Source organism: Caretta caretta, chromosome 3 (genome assembly GCF_965140235.1).
Source record: "Caretta caretta isolate rCarCar2 chromosome 3, rCarCar1.hap1, whole genome shotgun sequence".
Lineage (NCBI taxonomy): Eukaryota > Metazoa > Chordata > Testudines > Cheloniidae > Caretta > Caretta caretta.
This window is the reverse complement of record NC_134208.1, coordinates 148,518,619-148,538,842: the sequence shown is the minus strand read 5'-3', so window position 1 is coordinate 148,538,842 and position 20,224 is coordinate 148,518,619. Positions and strand designations below refer to the sequence as shown.

General features: G+C 43.7%; 1 protein-coding gene across 2 annotated transcripts in view; it reads right to left on the bottom strand.

Moving 5' to 3' along the window:
* Positions 1 to 19,471, bottom strand: part of RASGRP3 (RAS guanyl releasing protein 3) — a 101,180-nt gene extending 81,709 nt beyond the window's left edge. Inside the window, exon 1 of one of the 2 annotated variants that reach the window (XM_075127007.1) lies at positions 19,240 to 19,471. The gene's annotated coding sequence lies outside the window, so the exon portion shown is untranslated. The remainder of the gene's footprint in view (positions 1 to 19,239) is intronic. The other variant, XM_048843593.2, reaches the window with a different exon arrangement.
* Positions 19,472 to 20,224: the final 753 nt, after the last annotated feature.

The following is a 20,224-nucleotide window of genomic DNA, read 5'->3' as shown; positions in this document are numbered from 1 at the left end:
TATCATAAGATGTTTGTGAATCACCATGTTGTTAATTATCCAGCTCAGAAAGCTTTTCCCAAAGCAAGGCTAGACTACAAGTTATTTATCAAGATTTGCATTATACGTAAGCAGGTGAAAAATGTTCTGCTTGTTAATCTTTATGTAAGTGCTACCAACCACAGCATCACAACAGCGCCTAACACTGAGAACTTTGATTGTACAATCTGCACAATGAGATGGGGACAGGCTGATATACCTGATCTTCCTCTACCTTGCATCAAAATACCTACAACTGATACAGACAATCCATAATAACTTAAAACAATACATTTACAATGAATTTACAAGAGAAGGAAAGAGGATTAAAAGGCTAAACTAGAAAGCTGCTGAAAGTTAGAGCTGGTCCAAAAAAAAAAAAAAGCTGAATGATTTTTGTCAATGATTTGAGTTTTTGAAAAGTTTTCATCTGTGCTACAGAAAACCCTCAGCTCCCTCTGCAGTCAGTCGATGAGACTAGAGAGCACTCAGCTCTTCACATGGAAGAGGCTTTCTCGGAGGCTGTCACTACAATGCTCACCATTTGTGCTTGAGAGGATAAGCAAGTCTCATCACATGTGGCATTCTACTCCATAGCCCCGCCCCCTAGGGTCTAAATTCCCTGCTTTTATGACTCTGTTGAAGTTATTCAGCATGGTTGAATCTGGACCTTCACCTCTTGCTGAGATTTCCACATATAGCCTTTAACAGAGTAAAGATGCTATCTTGCTTTGTTATCCATATGTGAGGTATCTATTCACTCTTATACTCTGAATACTTCACACAAAATGTTTCACGATGTTCAGGATTCCGTACAGGTCATATAGCAGCTATGAAATCACACTGGGATGAAGACAGTATGGATGTTTAACCATCCATCATCAATCTCTAAAATTCATTCATCACTTGCCTTGGAGGGAGAAGGCAGAGATATTGTCATGTAACTGTGACCTGTAACTAAGGCCTAGCAGTAACTATGAAGAAGGCAAAGTATTTTTGAAAAATCCAGCACCAGTCCAAAGCTTTGCCTTCCCACACTTCTGAACCAGTCAAGAATACTTTCAAATTCAGTTGTTTGGATGTTGTTTCAAGTTCCTGCTTCCATTATTACTGAGCTACTCAACCCTTGGAAACCTCGCCCATACCTCCTTATTAAACAACTACAACATTCTGCAGAATAGTCCAGAACAGTAGAGTAACACAATACAAGATTACTCTGGTACAGTACATTAGTGTGAGATTCCAAGAATGCTGGGCAAAGAGACATGCTGCACCATCAGCAAAAGCTATTTACGCTTAAAAAAGGGAAGTCACATATAGGGTGAATACAACCCATGATGAAATCTGACACAAGCCTATGCACCACTTAACTCCCATTCAGTGGCGTAGCCTCAGGGCCGTCCTTCGGATTTATGGGACCCTATGCAGTATTATTAAACTGGTGCCCCTATGCCCGCTGGCAGCCTGGGCTCACAGCCTGGGGGGGTGGGAGGAGGGATGAGGCAGCAAAGGATATGAAGACTCATGGCGGTGGAGAGTCACAGTTCCCCACAGAGAACCCCGTACCCTCTCCCTCACGCAGAAAGCATGGTGCCGGCACATTAGGCTCCGTGAATATGACCCCTGCCTAAGGAGACTGCAGTGTGCTCTGGGTATGCGGGAGCCAACCCGCTTTTACCTGCTGTCATGGGCGGCGGGTGAAGTTGCCGCTTGGGGAGTGTCAAGGTTCCTCCCCCACTCTGAACTCTAGGGTACAGATGTGGGGACCTGCATGAAAAACTTCCTAAGCTTATCTTTACCAGCTTAGGTCAAAACTTCCCCAAGGTACAAAATATTCCACCCTTTGTCCTTGGATTGGCCGCTACCACCACCAAACTAATACTGGTTACTGGGGAAGAGCTGTTTGGACACGTCTTTCGCCCCAAAATACTTCCCAAAACCTTGCACCCCACTTCCTGGACAAGGTTTGGTAAAAAGCCTCAGCAATTTGCCTAGGTGACTACAGACCCAGACCCTTGGATCTTAAGAACAATGAACAATCCTCCCAACACTTGCACCCCCCCTTTCCTGGGAAATGTTGGATAAAAAGCCTCACCAATTTGTATAGGTGACCACAGACCCAAACCCTTGGATCTGAGAACAATGAAAAAGCATTCAGTTTTCTTACAAGACGACTTTTAATAAAAATAGAAGTAAATAGAAATAAAGAAATCCCCCCTGTAAAATCAGGATGGTAGATACCTTACAGGGTAATTAGATTCAAAACACAGAGAACCCCTCTAGGCAAAACCTTAAGTTACAGAAAAGATACACAGACAGAAATAGTTATTCTATTCAGCACAGTTCTTTTCTCAGTCATTTAAAGAAATCATAATCTAACACGTACCTAGCTAGATTACTTACTAAAAGTTCTAAGACTCCATTCCTGGTCTATCCCCGGCCAAGACAGAATATAGACAGACACACAGACCCTTTGTTTCTCTCCCTCCTCCCAGCTTTTGAAAGTATCTTGTCTCCTCATTGGTCATTTTGGTCAGGTGCCAGCGAGGTTACCTTTAGCTTCTTAACCCTTTACAGGTGAGAGGAGCTTTCCCCTGGCCAGGAGGGATTTCAAAGGGGTTTACCCTTCCCTTTATATTTATGACACGCCCCCCAAATCTCAGCTAGGGTGAAACACTGGCTGGGATTTCTTCCTGGAGCTCTAGGAAAAACAGAGTTAATAAGACACATGCATCTCTAAATATACTACCAAGTACATAAAGACTAACAATATTTTCTACATCTCAAGGACGATTTTAACCAGTTGATTCTGGGAAACTTTCACGGGAGAGTGCATCAGCCACTTTGTTAGAAGCTCCTGAGATGTGTTGGATGTCGAAATCAAAATCTTGGAGAGCTAAACTCCACCGAAGAAGTTTTTTGTTAGTTTCTTTGACGGTGCGAAGCCACTTCAGTGCAGCATGGTCGGTTTGCAGATGGAAACGCCATCCCCAAACATATGGGTGTAGCTTTTCCAGAGCATAGACAATGGCGTAACATTCTTTTTCAGTGACTGACCAGTTGCTTTCCCTCTCAGACAGTTTTTTGCTGAGAAACACTACAGGGTGGAATTCTTGATCAGGTCCTTTCTGCATTAAAACTGCTCCCACACCACGCTCGGACGCATCTGTGGTTACTAGGAACGGTTTGTCAAAGTCTGGAGCCCTTAGTACAGGGTCAGACATGAGTGTCGCTTTAAGCTTGTTAAAGGCCTTCTGACACTTTTCGGTCCACTGAACAGCATTTGGCTGTTTCTTTTTGGTTAGGTCTGTCAGTGGGGCGGCGATTTGGCTGTAGTGCGGTACAAATCGTCTGTAATAACCGGCCAAGCCTAAGAAGGATTGAACCTGTTTCTTTGACTTTGGGACAGGCCACTTTTGGATAGCATCCACTTTGGCCTGTAGGGGGCTGATAGTTCCTTGATCCACCTGGTGTCCAAGGTAAGTCACTCTGTTTAGGCCTATTTGACACTTCTTAGCCTTAACAGTTAGTCCTGCCTCCCTTATGCGCTCAAGGACTTTTTGTAGATGTTCCAGGTGGTCTGCCCAGGAATCCGAAAATATGGCCACATCGTCAAGGTAGGCGACTGCATATTCTCCTAATCCCGCTAGGAGACCATCTACAAGTCTTTGGAAAGTGGCGGGTGCATTTCGCAGCCCGAAAGGGAGTACATTAAATTCATACAGCCCGAGATGTGTGTGAAGGCTGACCTTTCCTTGGCAGATTCATCTAGCGGTACCTGCCAGTACCCCTTGGTTAAGTCCAAGGTAGAGATGAACTGGGCCCGTCCCAGTTTCTCTAATAGTTCATCTGTGCATGGCATTGGATAGTTGTCTGGGCGAGTTACAGCATTTAGCTTACGGTAGTCCACGCAAAAACGTATTTCCCCATCTGGTTTGGGAACTAGAACCACTGGAAATGCCAATGCACTTTCAGAGGGGCGGATTACACCCATCTGTAACATATCCTGGATCTCCTGTTCTATAGCAGTTTTAGCTTGAGGAGACACCCGGTAAGGTTGGACTCTAATTGGGTGAGCATTACCTGTGTCAATGGAGTGGTATGCCCGTTCAGTCAGTCCTGGGGTGGCTGAGAACGTTGGCGCGTAGCTAGTGCACAGCTCCTGGATCTGCTGTCGCTGCATACGCCCAAGGGTCATGGAGAGGTTCACCTCTTCCACACCACAAGCACACTTCCCTTTGTAGTAGACACCTTCAGGCCACTCAGCGTCGTCTCCTCCCTGGACTGTAAACTGACAAACCTTTAATTCTCTGGAATAAAAGGGCTTTAGAGAATTAATATGGTACACCTTAGGCTTTCGGTTGGAGGTGGGGAATGCTATGAGATAATTAACAGCTCCCAGGCGCTCCTGGACCGTGAATGGCCCTTCCCAAGATGCTTCCATTTTATGGGCCTGGAGCGCCTTTAAGACCATGACCTGGTCCCCTACTTTGAAGGAACGCTCTCTGGCGTGTTTATCATACCAGGCTTTTTGCTCTTTTTGAGCATCCTGTAAGTTTTCTCTAGCAAGGGCTAAAGAGGTTCGGAGGGTGTTTTGTAGGTTGGTTACAAAGTCCAGAATGTTAGTTCCTGGAGAAGGTGTAAATCCCTCCCATTGCTGCTTCACCAACTGCAATGGCCCCTTAACCTCACGGCCATATACAAGTTCAAATGGGGAAAACCCTAAACTGGGATGTGGTACAGCTCTGTAGGCAAAGAGCAACTGCTGCAACACTAGGTCCCAATCATTGGAGTGCTCATTTACGAATTTACGTATCATGGCCCCCAAAGTTCCATTAAACTTCTCCACCATGCCATTTGTTTGATGGTGGTAAGGAGTGGCAACCAAGTGATTTACCCCATGAGCTTCCCAAAGGTTTTTCATAGTTCCTGCTAGGAAATTAGTCCCTGCATCTGTGAGGATGTCGGAGGGCCAACCTACCCTGGCAAAAATGTCTGCTAGTGCCTGGCACACACTTTTAGCCCTGGTGTTGCTTAGAGCTACTGCTTCCGGCCATCAGGTGGCAAAATCCATGAAAGTCAGTATGTACTGCTTTCCTCTGGCTGTCTTTTTTGGAAAAGGACCCAGAATATCCACAGCTACTCGCTGAAATGGAACTTCAATGATGGCGAGTGGCTGGAGAGGGGCTTTGACCTGGTCTTGGGGTTTTCCCACTCTTTGGCACACCTCACAAGACTGGACATAGGTAGAAACATCCTTGCCCATTCCCTCCCAGTGGAATGACCCCCCCAAACGGTCTTTGGTCCTGTTCACCCCAGAATGGCCACTAGGGTGATCATGGGCTAAGCTCAAGAGCTTGGCCCGGTATTTAGTTGGAACTACCAACTGTCTCTGAGGATGCCAGTCTTCCTGGTGTCCCCCAGAAAGAGTTTCCTTGTATAAAAGTCCTCTTCCTGGATCGATTAGAAGAGCTGAGAGGCGGTGGGTTGCTCCGTGCCGCCGTCCAAGCTCTCTGGAGGCTTTCATCTGCTTTCTGTTCAGTCTGGAACTGTTCCCTTGATGTTGGAGACATCAGTTCCTCATGGGATTGTGGACCTAGGCTTGGTCCCTCTGGAAGCGATATAGGGGATGGAGCTGTTTCTGTTGACTGTGAACCGCTCTCCGCTGGTGCACTATGTTGGGATTCAGGCTCCGGCTGAGCCTCTTGCGTAGGGTTATTGGCTGCAGCCAGTTCAGGTTCGGTGGGGCCCTCTGGTGTTGAGGTTGCAAGTACTGGATTCAGTGCTGACACTGGGTCTGGTGTTGGTTGTTCGGCTGGTTCCGGTTCTGGGACTGGTTCCGTCTGGGTCTCTGGGACGGGATCCACTACTGCTGTTGCAGACATTGGCCTGGGGTCCGGGTCCATCACTTCTGACCGGGTCCTGATAGAAGTTTCCAGAACAGAGCTAGGCCTCACGGCTTGTTTAGCCTGGCTGCGGGTGACCGTTCCCACCCTCTTGGCCTGCTTCACATGATTGGCCAAGTCTTCCCCCAACAGCATGGGGATGGGATAATCATCATAGACTGCAAAAGTCCACGTTCCTGACCAGCCCTTGTATTGGACAGGCAACTGGGCTGTAGGCAAATTGAAAGAGTTGGACTTGAAGGGTTGAATCGTCACTTGGATCTCTGGGTTGATTAAATTGGGGTCCACTAAGGAAGCATGGATAGCTGACACTTGTGCTCCGGTGTCCCTCCACGCGGTGACCTTCTTCTCGCCCACACTCACAGTTTCCCTCCGCTCCAAGGGTATCTGGGAGGTATCTGTGCCTGCGGACCTCTGGTGTGATTCCGGTGCAATGAACTGTAATCTGTTGGGGTTCTTGGGGCAGTTGGCCTTTACATGCCCCAGCTCGTTACATTTAAAACATCGTTCAGCTGACGGGTCACTGGGGCGAGGTGGGTTGCTGGAGAATGGGGTGGTGGGATGATAAGAGGTCTGGAGGGTTCTTTGGGAGGTAGGTGGGGCCTTGGGCGGCCCCCCGGTAATAGGGTGTGGTCTGGGGTTGTCCCTTCTGGTCTCCACTCCAACTGCGACCAGTTTTCTTCTTCTCTGCCACCTCCACCCATCTGGCTCCAATCTCTCCTGCCTCGATTACAGTTTTGGGCTTCCCATCTAGGATGTATCTTTCTATTTCCTCAGGAACACCCTCTAAGAATTGTTCCATTTGCATTAGGAAGGGCAAATTTACTGGAGATTCAACACTTGCTCCTGATATCCAGGCATCCCAATGTTTCACAATGTGGTAGGCATGTCGGGTAAATGACACGTCTGGTTTCCACCTTAGGGCTCTGAACCTCCGACAAGACGGGGTGTTATCCCCATTCTGACTCTCGCCTTGGATTTAAACAGTTCATACTTGTTCATGTGTTCTTTAGGCATTTCAGCTGCCACCTCAGCTAAGGGTCCACTGAGCTGCGGCCTCAGCTCTACCATGTATTGATCAGTAGAGATGTTGTACCCAAGGCAGGCCCTTTCGAAGTTTTCTAGGAAGGCCTCAGTATCATCGCCTGCCTTGTAGGTGGGGAACTTTCTGGGATGGGAAGTGGTACTTGGAGAAGGATTACTAGGGTTTGTTGGGATATTCTAGTGAGCCTTTATCTTCTCCATCTCCTCCACATACTTCCTCTCTTTTTCCTTCTCCTCCAGTTCTTTGTCCCTTGCTTCCATAACTCTCCTGTGAGTAGCCGCTTGGTGTTGTTCTGCCCCTCTCGCTTGTTCCTTCTTCAGCCACATGAGTTCTATCTGTCTTTCATGTTCCCTTTGTCTTTCTGCCGCCTGAAATCTGGCTAATTCCAGCTTGTGTCGAGCCGTAGATTTTGTCATTCTAACCTCTCTGTTTTAACTAACTTTACACCCAAAGTTTAGAAATAAACAAAACTTGGCTGTAAAATTTTGCTGTGCTGGAATAGAATACCTATTCTCTGATAGTGATTATCAGCCTACAGAAAAAGACAATTCCCTTGTCTCTGCTCTGGGCCCAAATCAAAGCAAAAAACCTCCAACTACTTGGAAACCTGCTTCCCAGCAGCCCAACGGAAAAAAAAATTTCCTTTTCAAACCTGTGCTCCTTGTAAAACAAAAAAATCAAAATCCTAAAAAAAAACAAAAACCCCTGCCCTTTTTGTCTCCAGGAAAATGGGTAGAACACCCCCCTCCCTATTTACTTTTAGGGAAAAAAAAAAACAACCTCTGGGTTGGAAGACTGAATTTCCCTGCAGGAGTTAAGTACCCTGCCTCCAGGCAAAGAAAACCTGCAATTCACAAAGATAATCCCCTTTTGTCTCAGCTCTGGCTCCAAAGCAGAGAGAAAACAAGCTGCTTTCCCAGCAGCTCCAAAGGAAAAAAAAATTCCTTTTAAAAATCTGTATTTCTAGTTCAAAAAATCTCAACTGGATCTCAAAATGATTTCAGGTTAATCCCACCACTATGCCACCATGTCAAGGTTCCTCCCCCACTCTGAACTCTAGGGTACAGATGTGGGGACCTGCATGAAAAACTTCCTAAGCTTATCTTTACCAGCTTAGGTCAAAACTTCCCCAAGGTACAAAATATTCCACCCTTTGTCCTTGGATTGGCCGCTACCACCACCAAACTAATACTGGTTACTAGGGAAGAGCTGTTTGGATGCGTCTTTCCCTTCAAAATACTTCCCAAAACCTTGCACCCCACTTCCTGGACAAGGTTTGGTAAAAAGCCTCACCAATTTGCCTAGGTGACTACAGACCCAGACCCTTGGATCTTAAGAACAATGAACAATCCTCCCAACACTTGCACCCCCCCTTTCCTGGGAAATGTTGGATAAAAAGCCTCACCAATTTGTATAGGTGACCACAGACCCAAACCCTTGGATCTGAGAACAATGAAAAAGCATTCAGTTTTCTTACAAGACGACTTTTAATAAAAATAGAAGTAAATAGAAATAAAGAAATCCCCCCTGTAAAATCAGGATGGTAGATACCTTACAGGGTAATTAGATTCAAAACACAGAGAACCCCTCTAGGCAAAACCTTAAGTTACAGAAAAGATACACAGACAGAAATAGTTATTCTATTCAGCACAGTTCTTTTCTCAGCCATTTAAAGAAATCATAATCTAACACGTACCTAGCTAGATTACTTACTAAAAGTTCTAAGACTCCATTCCTGGTCTATCCCCGGCCAAGACAGAATATAGACAGACACACAGACCCTTTGTTTCTCTCCCTCCTCCCAGCTTTTGAAAGTATCTTGTCTCCTCATTGGTCATTTTGGTCAGGTGCCAGCGAGGTTACCTTTAGCTTCTTAACCCTTTACAGGTGAGAAGAGCTTTCCCCTGGCCAGGAGGGATTTCAAAGGGGTTTACCCTTCCCTTTATATTTATGACAGGGAGGCTAGCTCCCCTGCCCACTTCTTCTGCCTGTGGGCCTGCCCATACTCCACCTGCTCTGGCTCAGGCCCCGCCCCCACTCTGCCCAGGCCCAGCCCTCTCCCCACTGTCTCCCTCCTCTCTTCCCTCCCCCTCCCTGCTCACCCCCCTTCCAGCCAAATTCCTGAACCCAAATGAAGCAAATGACATTTGGAGGGAAAACAAATAAACAAACTAACAAAACCCAACCACACACACTTTTGCAATTTCTTTCTAAAGACAATGAATCATGTTTTCCACTGCATGCCAGATGGTGAAGACTGGACATGCAGAAGGTACCTAATTAAAAGCACTAAATTTGGGAATAAAAAATGTCAGTCACAGGTTTTTTGATATGCCCTGAAGTTTGTCAGATGTTTATTTGCAAAAACTTTGTAGTAAGGGTGAGTCAGCTGTCTTGCTGAATACAACATTAAATATTATGGAATACATGATGCAGCTCTTCTCTGTTTTACATTTTCTTAATCAGTATTTCTAAGCTGATTTTATATTTTAAATGTACTCTTAAGCCTTCATTAAGTAATCATTCCAGATTACTACATATTTAACTCACTGAAACAAAGACATTATTTTAAATTAATCAGTCACAGAGGTTTATTGTGTTCATAACAATGTTCATTGCTTTTAGAAAAAGGGAACACTAATTTACTTTGTGTGATCTCTGTAACAATAGACATGTTTATGAAATTTCACCAACTTTAAAAAATATGTTTCCAAAGATTTTAGGCATAACAAAGGATTTTATATCTTACTAGGTACTGATTTTGCTGGAGAGGTCTCTTAAAACTAGTTCATCAGATAGTCCGAGGTAAAGAAAGGGAAACTCTTTGTCCAGCTATCTGGAAGGAAAGGGGTGTTCTCCCTTTAAAGGCTCTCTTCAACGTGGGAGGGGAAAGAGGTGTGTGGGAAGGGAAAAAGGGATGGGGAGAAAGGACAGGAAGACTTTGGAAGCAAGGTTTTTTTACTATAGTAATTAAAATTAAAATGTATATTTTAGATAAGGGTGGTCTTTTGAAGGATTTATTTAAAAAACTATACGTCTGAAGATCCAAGTATTTAAGGCTAAAGATGATTGTGCATCTAAAAATCTATGCAAGGATTTCTTAAGAGATGTGATTTTATAATCTTCACCAACTCACTAATGAAATATTTTAAAGCAAATTTTAAACTAAGGTCCTGTAGCCCAACATGTTCTGAATAAACATTACAGAAATGCACAACTATTTTTGTCAGTAAATTCATAAACTGACAGTATACACCTGTGGGTTGGCAAATGCCTGTTAAAGGGCTTCATTACCACTTGAATGGCTCTTTAACAGTTTCAATGTTGTGCAAATAGGTCTGGAACGCTTTTTCATTTTTAAGTTACTAGGGGCTTGTCTACGCTTACATTTTATAGCGCTCTAACTTGCTGGCTCAGGAGTGTGAAAAATCACCCCCCCCCCAAGTGCAGCAAGTCTGAGTGCTTTAAAGCGCTAGTGTAGATAGGCTCCAAGTGCTGGGAGCCGCGCTCCCAGCGCTCGGAGCTAATCCCCTTGTGGAGATGGATTACCAGGAGTGCTCGCGCGCGACCACACTCACACTTCAAAGTGCTGCCATGGGAGCATTCCCGCGACAGCGCTTTGAAGTTTCCAGTGTAGCCATGCCCTAGGTCTCCTCCGGAGGAAGACTCACCAGGCTGCAGCAGCCTGCTGTGTGGGAGCCTGCAGGAAGGGTCAGAACAGGGATAGGACGAGCCGGGAGGGGGTGGACACTAAAATCCAGGGTGGCCCAAATTTTCAGTTGCCCTACGCAGCCACATATGCTGCGTATGCCTAAGGATGGCCCTGTGTAGCTAGGATGGCACATGTGGGTGGGCCCCAACTTGGGGTGGGTGGGCAATGATGTGGGGTAGGAGCGATCAGGACCACGTCTCCCCTCCTCCAGTCAGCCTTGCGGGGGGAATAGATGCTCTGGCCAGGGCCCCTGGAAAAATGGGAGGGCCCGGAAAAATATGCCACCGCTCCCGCCTGGGGCTCGGGGCTTGCCCTGCTCTGCCCGATGCTCCAGCCCAGGAGCAGGGTTGGGGGCTTACCCCGCTCTACCCTCCCAGTGCTCCAGCAGGGAGCAGGATCGGGGCACGAGGGCTTGCCCTGCTATGCCCACCCAGCGCTCCCACCGGGGAATGGGGTTGGGGGCTTGCCCAGCTTTGCCTGGCGCTCCAGCCAGGGAGCAAGGTCAGGGGCTTGCCCCGCTCCGCCCTACCCACCTGGCACACCAGCAGGGGCACAGGATCAGGGCACAGAGGTTTGCCCCTCTCTGGTGCTCCAGTTGGGGAGCAGGGGTCGGGGGCTTGCAAGCCCCCACACCCTGACCCCTGCTCCCCGGCTGGAGCACCAGACAGGAGGAGTGGGGCAAATGCTGGGGTGGGAGCAGAGGTGGGGCTGAGGGTGTGTGCCTGGGTGCTAAGTGGGTGGGCCACAGCTCACCCAGTCCCACCAGTGGCTACGCTCCTGTTCCCACTTAAACTAAGAGCTTTTTATCACTCTAATTAATCCTCACTATTCTGATCCTTCAAGTTTATATAGAATATTATCATGTTCCCCCTTAAATCTTGAACTTGCAAATACTTATACACAAGCTTTACTTTAAACAGGGTATGGGGCTCAACAGGGTTCACTGGGTGAAACTTAGTGGCCTGGGATATGTAGGAGGTCAAACTAGGTGATCTAATGGTTTCCTCTGGCCTTAAACGCTATGAATCTGTTGAAGTTAATGTGACTACTCACCAACTTGAAGTTAAACACCTGCATAAACATTTGCAGCACACTGGGCTTTGGTCAGTTCTTAGCCAGCTTATGCTTATTTAACATTTTCAATATTTCATCTGATATAAAGCTTTTAGCATTAGCCTTATTTGTTGTTCTTCTTTTAAGTGCATGTCATTTGGCAATATCTTTATAGTATTGACACACCCAGGACTGAAAGCTCTTTATCAAGTGGTTAATTCCCCACAATGTTTTGCTTGTCCCCCATGTGCTGTGCTAGGCTGTTGCATAGATCACCACATTCACATGTGTTCTAGGAAAGCTTCCTTTAACTGCCCCCTAATAAAACACCTGCATTTCCAAGGTTTTGCTGCTTTCTGATAATGTTATTGGATCATTTAGTGGGGTCAGCCACCTCCCATGCACCCTGCTAATAATTTCTCCCTCAAATGGCTTCTTAAACTCACTTGCTCATTCACCATCCCATCTCAAGGGTCCAAGTTTAGTCACATAAATAAAGCTCCAAAATAAAACTCAAAGTCCCTAAACACAGTCCATCAGTTTTATTCTCTTACCAGGTCACTTCCAGACTTTTCTTGCCTGCTATCTCAGTAAGGAAACACTACACCTTAGATCTCTCTGTGGGAGCCAACTCATTCCTAGCAGTCTCTAATTCACTCTACTCCCAAGCCTTCCAGCCTAGGTCCTTTCCTGCTTTGACAGGCCCTACCTGTTTGGAGCCTCAGGGCTTGGGCTCTAGCTCCCTGGGAGCAAGCTCTTCCCTTCAACAGCTTATGGGTTCCTGCGCTTTCCCAACCCTCCCCCACTTCTACAACCACCTGCTGCCCTTATAGGGAATTACCTGATCGGATCCAGGTATGCCTCCTTAATAATCTGGGTTGGCTGGCCGCAGGCTCTCCAGCCCTTAAGGGGCAAGCCGCCCTGTTGCAGGCCAGAATGTGACAAGAGTACAAAGAGATGCAAGGGAGTAGCAATCTTTCCTACACAGTTAGGGGGGCTAACCAGACATTGAGTCCAGAAATGTGCGAATAAATGAGGTACTTGCAGCATAGCTGGTGGGTTGGGAATGGATGGACACTTGACTCCCCCTTTCTTACTCACTGGCCAGAGTATCTGAGCTATCTTATGTTGTGGAGGCAATAATTTATTGATGGTACAGGTCAGTGGTAAATTACTACCTGCTCAGGAGCAAGGAGGGAGCAGGGAAGAAATTATGACTCACGGGGATGTCTCTCAGTGAATTCCTGGCTTCGCTGAATCTCTTGACAAAACTTTGACCTTTGACTTCAAGAGGTACAGGATTTTACTAAGTGTCTCCTGGAACTTCTCATAAGGGCATGCATCTTAAAGTATCACCTCTTGCTCAGGGCTGTACCCAAATTTACAATCTAAGCTAAGTGAGTTATTAAACTCACAGAATAAAACACTTTTGGCCCTGTGCATTTAATGTAGGTATCTTAGAATAAATCTTGATATTTTTAATACTTCAGTTAATGAATACTGAAAAAAGATTATTTTAGGCCTACAACACTTAAGCATAGACACATTAAGGGCAGGGTGGGTAGAAACCAACAGCAGTAGGCCTCACTTTAAAATAACAGACCAAAATCAATACAAATGTTTGCATTTCATTGTTTTCCATATGATTTATGACTGTATTTTTCACCTCTCTCTATTCAACAAAAAAGCAGAGAGGAAAGTCATTAGATTAGAGAAACATAAAAAAGTATTCTTTACCATGTTGTTTTATTGTATTAGTTAACTCCTGACAAACCTGGGGCTTATTCATAACCTAATGCATGGGGAATTTAATAACATAACTCCTGTTAACTCTAATGGAAGTTAAGCACATTAACTCCCTGTGGAATGAATGGAGAATCAATTTGCATATTTCAGTTTACATCTTGATGCACCACCAAGTCATTTCACACAGATTGCTGAACACCCGTCAGATGCTAAGAAGTTACTGTCACTACCAACCATTTAGGTGTGTCAATGCCTGTGTTCACTAAAAGGAGTTTATCTGGTTACTGGAAGTGATTGATTAAAGGATTAGAAAACATGCCTTATAGTGATAGATTCAAAGAGTTCAATTTATTTAGCTAAACAAATAAAAGATTAAGGGGTGACTTTATCACAGGCTATAAGTACCTGCAGGGGGAACAAATATTTAATAATGGGCTCTTCAGTCTAACAGAAAGGTATAACATGATCCAACAGCTGGAAGTTGAAGCTAGACAAAGTCAGACTGGAAATAAGGCATACATTTTTAACAGTGAATAATTAATCATCGGAACAAATTACCAAGATTTGAGGTGGATTCTCCATCACGGACAATTTTTAAATCAAAACTAGATATTTTTCTAAAAGATCTGCTCTAGGAATTATTTTGGGGATGTTTTTTGTCCTGTGCTACACAGGAGGTCAGACTAGATAATCACAATGGTCCCTTCTGGCCCTGGAATCTATGATTCTCATAAAATAGTTATAAAATCCTTCTGGATTATATGTTTTGAACATGTCTATTATTTCCTATAAAATCAGAGTATATTATATACTCTGGAGTGGCTGAAGAGTAAGGCTTACTGCTTTCTCTTGGGAGTAGTTACATCACCAGTAGAGAATCCCTCCTTTTGATATATATCTCATTCTACAAATAGTGTTTTGAAGCTAGTGAGCTCACAGACACAGTACTGTCAGCCCTAGTAATGTTAAATCAAGTCTTATTATATTTGGTGTTTTTCTTAGAGCCCCAGCTCTTGGAATCATGTGATTCTATAAGAATCTCAGTTTATTTAAATTAAAGTTCTAGCTTTCTTGGTTGTGGAGAAAAGCTTGACAACATTAACACTAAAATGTCAAATGGCAAATAAAAAGCACCTGACACTTATTGTATTTAAAAGTCTCATGGTTTTTAAGACAATCTCATGATTATACGGAGCTTGACTCATAATTTTTGAACACTTGATTTTGGCAGTACTGCAGACACAATGACCCTGATTTTCAGTTGCTCTATTCCCATGCTGAGTGCAGGTGTGAAAGGGTGTGGGAGTGGGTAAAGGTAGCTTTACATCAGCTTTGCATTCCCCATAGTGTGAGAAGCAGAGAAAAGTGGGTAGACAGTCTGCTATGCTGCGTGCACTTAACCCCATGGGACAAACTCTGTCCTCGGTTACCCTAGAGTAACTGTATTGACTTCAGTGGATTTTCATCAGTGTATACGATCAGAATTTTGTCCCTAATTCTCCTTTCTAAGAGTATGAATTTATTAAACGTATGTGTGATGGGTTGGACCCCTTGGGAAGTCACTTGATGTGCTGAGATACCACTGAGTCTACTTGTTCTGCCAGCATGGGCCCCCTTTTACCTGTGTTGCTGAGCCAGATTCTTAAAACCTCCTCCAACACACACACAGGTAGGAACACACCCAGCTGCAGATCAGCTCTGGGAAGACTCAGTTTAAGGGACTCGCTCCAGCACTCAGATGGCCACCTCACTTGGAGTACAGGCCCACAGATATATTATATTCGCCTCTTCTCTCAATGTCGAAGAAGGTATGCACAATTTCTCAAACCCCCCCAGTTAGAAATCACATAAACTGGGTTATATTATAAGCCAGAAATAAATTTATTAACTATAACAGGTGTATTTTAAGTAGTTAAGGAGGTAGCAGACAGAACAAGGCAGATTACTAAGAAAATAAAACAGAGCATGCAAACTAAGCTTAATACACTAAAGAAACAGGTTACATGTGGGTTCTCACCCTAAATGTGGTTCTAATAATCTTCTTCACAGGCCAGATGCCCTTCCAGCCTTGGCCCAGTTCTTTCTCCATGTTCAGTCTTATTTGTTTCCAGCCGTCATCTTAGGTGGGGTAGCAGGGGAGAACTGATGACCTGGATTACCTCACTCCCCACCCTTAAATAGGACTTGCATAAAGTGGGAGTCCTTTGTTTCCTAGTTTGACACCTCCCTCACTTACAGTGGAAAGTTGCAAGAAGTCCCAGGTAATGTTTTAGCATCAGGTGACAAGACCACCTGACTCTATAGGGCCCTCGTAGCCATTCTTCACAGGCAGACTCACACGTTCACAGGAAGACTAAGCTCTTTTACAGTCCATTGTCCTTGTTGATGGGCCATCCGCCCTGTCTGGCTTTTCCATTGTTGTACAGTAACTCCCCACTTAACATCCTCTCGCTTAACGTTGTTTCGATCTTACGTCCCTGATCAATTACAGAACATGCTCCATTTAAAATTGTGCAATGCTTTTCTATAATGTCGTTTGGCTGCCTGCTTTGTCCACAGCTGGCAACCCCCCTATCAGCTCCCCTATGCCCCCCCACAGCGCCTCCCGCCCGTCGGCATACCCAGCGGACCAGCGCCTTCCCCCTCCTCCCCCTGCCTCCCGAATGCCGCAAACCAGCTGATTGCCACAGGCAGGAGGCAGGGGAGGGAGTGGGGAGGCTATGTGCCAAGTCCTCGCTCCTCCCCCCACCCTCCTGCCCCCTGAACATCGCAAGCCAGCTAATTGCCGTGGGCAGGAGGGAGGGGGGAAGAGCAAGGACACGGCGTGCGGACTAAAGGGGGGGGGAAGAAGAGGTGGGTTAAGGGTGGGGGCTTGGAGGAAGGGGTGGAGTGAGCGGGCCGAGGGTTGAGCCCCGACCCTGGTGCTTGCAGAGTAGGGGAAGCTGCCCCTGCTGCTGCGCAATGTGCTTCTCCTAGCCTACAGCACCGTCAGATTCCTTGCCTGCCTCAGTATCTCCAGTGCCAGTGGGCTGTGCCTGTGTGGGGTAAGGCGGGGGCACCTCCCAACTATAGTACTGTACTGTACGGCAAAAAAAATTTCCCTGGAACCTAACCCCCTCCCCCCATTTACATTCATTCTTATGGGGAAATTGGATGTGCATTTTCCAGGAACATAACTACAACATTAAGTGAGGAATTACTGTACCTAAAGTGTTGGCAGTGGGCATCACCCAAAGTAGCATAGTTGAAATACAGGTACATAGTCAATATTCCTATTTTCAGATACAGAAATGATAAATGCATACAAATAGGAAAATCACATTGAGTAAATCATAACCTTTCCAATGATATCTCACATGAGCCATTTTGCATAAAGTATATCTCAGTTATGTCATATTTATATCATAAGCATATTTTCATAAAGAATATGGAATGACACATCACAGTATGAATTAAGTAATTTCTAAGTAACCTCTATAATATACTCTCTTTTTCATAGGCGCGCATGAAACTGCCTCAGTACACTATTCTGTCATTTTAAGCCATAGTAACTATTATAAACTAACAATATAAAATGGCTGGTTCCCAAACAGTTTTCCTCTTCCTGGCTAAACAATAGTCTCAGGTTTTGTACACACGTACAAGCCAAATGTACTTTTAAAATAATATTGTAGTGAACATCTCAGACCTGAAAAATTCTGAATGTTTGACGACTTATGCAGAGAAAGTGATCAACTTATCCTATATTTTCTGGAATTAACAAGGCTGATACACATGCATTGTACAAAGAGAGAATAGTGTTGCTATTCAGTTGGGTCCCTGAAGCCTAGCTGTTAATATTAATTAAACCAATCGCATTCACTTAGGGATAGATTTTGCAACCCTTATGCAGTTTGATGAGCACTTACTCATCTGAGTAGCCCTACTGAAGTGAGCGAGAGGTAATCTGTGTTAATAAGGATTGCGCAATTTACCTTTTTTCGACTTAAAAACTATGGGTCAAATCCTCTCTCTGTTTTTACTCAGTCCTTATGCAGACAAAACTTTTACTGAAGTCACGCATAAATAGCGCTGAGTAAGAACAAATTGACTATCAACCTTCTCCACAAAAATTAATTGTATCTACCAAGGCATCCATTGCAAATATTTTAATAGACCAAAATCCTGTGCTGTGCTTATTCTATCTGGTTTAAAGCACTGCTTGTTTCCTTACAAGAGTTGTCTTTTCTAAGAGATTGTGGTCCTCCTCCTGTGAAGTGTGGAGCATCTTTGGTGAGAATGAAGTCAATGGCAATATAGATGCTCCACACTTCACAGGAGGAGGACCACAATCTCTTAGAAAAGACAACTGTTGTAAGGAAACAAGCAGTGCTTTAAACCAGATAGAATAAGCAACCTGATGCCATGAAATCCTAGCTCAGCACTAAACAAGATCGGGCCGTTAGTAAACAGCACGGATTGATACTATTTACCATTGTCCTATCCCAGCTTCTTACCTCCATATGTATCAGCAGACATCCTGCCTTGCTATCTTCACAACACCAGAGTCTAAACATAACACCATCCTACCAGGATAAAGTAGCATAACAGCATACACTTTTCCTTTTCTTTTCCTCACCAGCAACATTTTACAATAACACACATCCTTAATAACATGAGTAATTCATGAATAATAGGGATTGTACCATGATAGACATAATACAGTACATCACTGAAATCGGTATAATGATCACTGTCATGATGAATTCAAGAATGGTGAAAAACCCATAGTACTGTCTACACCCTGTGGAGATCACTGAATATTTCAGAATTATACGATATATCCTGTATTTCTACTATTTTGACTTCAAGTCACACCACCACCTCCTATTTTGGCATGAGGCAAAGCAATTTTGAAATGAAGAAAACAAAAACCAACCTAATCTAGATCGCCATCAATGAGAGAAAATCTGTATTTTTAGGACTTTCCTCTAAGAGTCTTCTGTTCTTGTTAGTACCGATCCAGTAAGATGATATATTTTATACCCTGACATTTTACAATGTAGCTTTTATAGATAATTTCAGGTTATGTTTGTCATAAGATGATATAAAATGTGTAAATAATATACCAAAACAAAAGGCTTACATTTTCTAATCTATTTCAGTCTGCCATTGATTACATTGGACTTTGCAATGGCTGCTGCATCATTTTGAAATTAAATAAGCAAGCAAATAACTAAATTAATCCCAAATATGTAATTTGCCATCATGTTTTTAAGAACAATATAAACTTTCAGATGCCTCCATTTTAGGTTGATTCTTTTCTATGGACATGTCTGACAAGATTAAATCTTTTATTTTGAGACATTTTTAATAATGTACATTTTGGTGTTGACTTCATGTTTTTCTTTATAGGAAAAAAAGCTTCCATCAAAATGACTGTAGTAATTAATAACTGTAAGCTCAAACAGAAGACAAATGTATCAGAAATAGCAAAATTATCTAATAGTAGTTGTTTGTAAAAGATTTCTATTGCTTAGGAGGAACTCTTAAGGATCTATAACCAAACCACAATTATTTCACAAGCAAGCTTTATCATTAAAGGCTAGTTAACCTAGTAATATGTTTGTGTGGCAAAATTCGTTCTCTGAAGCTCATACTAAAATGTATGGAGAATGAATTTTGCCACACAAACATATTATTACTAGCTGCTAGACTGAAAAACCATGGACAACTGCATTAACAGTGTAGCAAGCAGAAATGCCAAAGGAGATACTGACCTTAATTTGACACAGTCCACCCCTTTTCAGTACTGTATAGTTCTTCTTTTTCCCCACAATAACTTCTCTTACATGTGTTGAGCTGCTGAGATTTTTCTTGCCCCTTCTTCAGTACTTACATTATTTTCATTATTCACCCCCACCCCCTTTTAACGATTCTAAAGAGAAAACCAGAATTGTGCTCTGTTTACTCTCAGCAGCTACAGTAAAGCTGGAGAGCTTTTAAGCCCAATTAGTTCTAGATTGTTTGGCTAAATGGCAGTCACACTTCCTGCTATTCTTTCCCAGCTTAGTTTTTCTGCTTCCAGTGGAGGTTTTTCCTTTTCTTGGACTATAAATAGGTCTGCCACTACACAGTATATAACAATAAAGAAGGCAGGAAATATATTTAAACAAAGGAGAGATCTTGTATTTTTGCTATTGAATACTTAAATGTATATAAAACTTTTAGAAGAAGTTTCTTGTTTTTCAGATGCTGTTCTCATCTATATGAGCAGAACATTATTGGTAATAAAATGTTATTAGGATTTCATCCAGATCTATTTCACAGCACAGTGATGGGACATAACAGCATCAGACTTCTTGACCTTACATAGTTTTCTTTAGTTACTAGTATTTCATTTTAATATTAATTTTGCTTATCCTCAAACTCCAGTGAGGGCTTTCGGATTAAACAAAGATTTCATGTGGGGATGTTTTAATAAAAGCAAACTAAAATGAACAACACACTGTTTAGGGAATGCTCTAAATTAAGATTCCAAAATGTATATTCTAATAGGTGTAGGAATCACACACCATATCTAATCTTGTGAATTTAGACCAATCCTCCAATTTGTCAAGGTCATTTTTGAATTCCAGTGCTATCCTCCAAAGTGCTTGCAACTCCTCCCAGCTTGGGGTCATCTACAAATTTTATAAGCATACTCTCCTCTACATTATCCAAGCCATTAATGAAAATATTGAATAATTTTGGAGCCAGGACTGA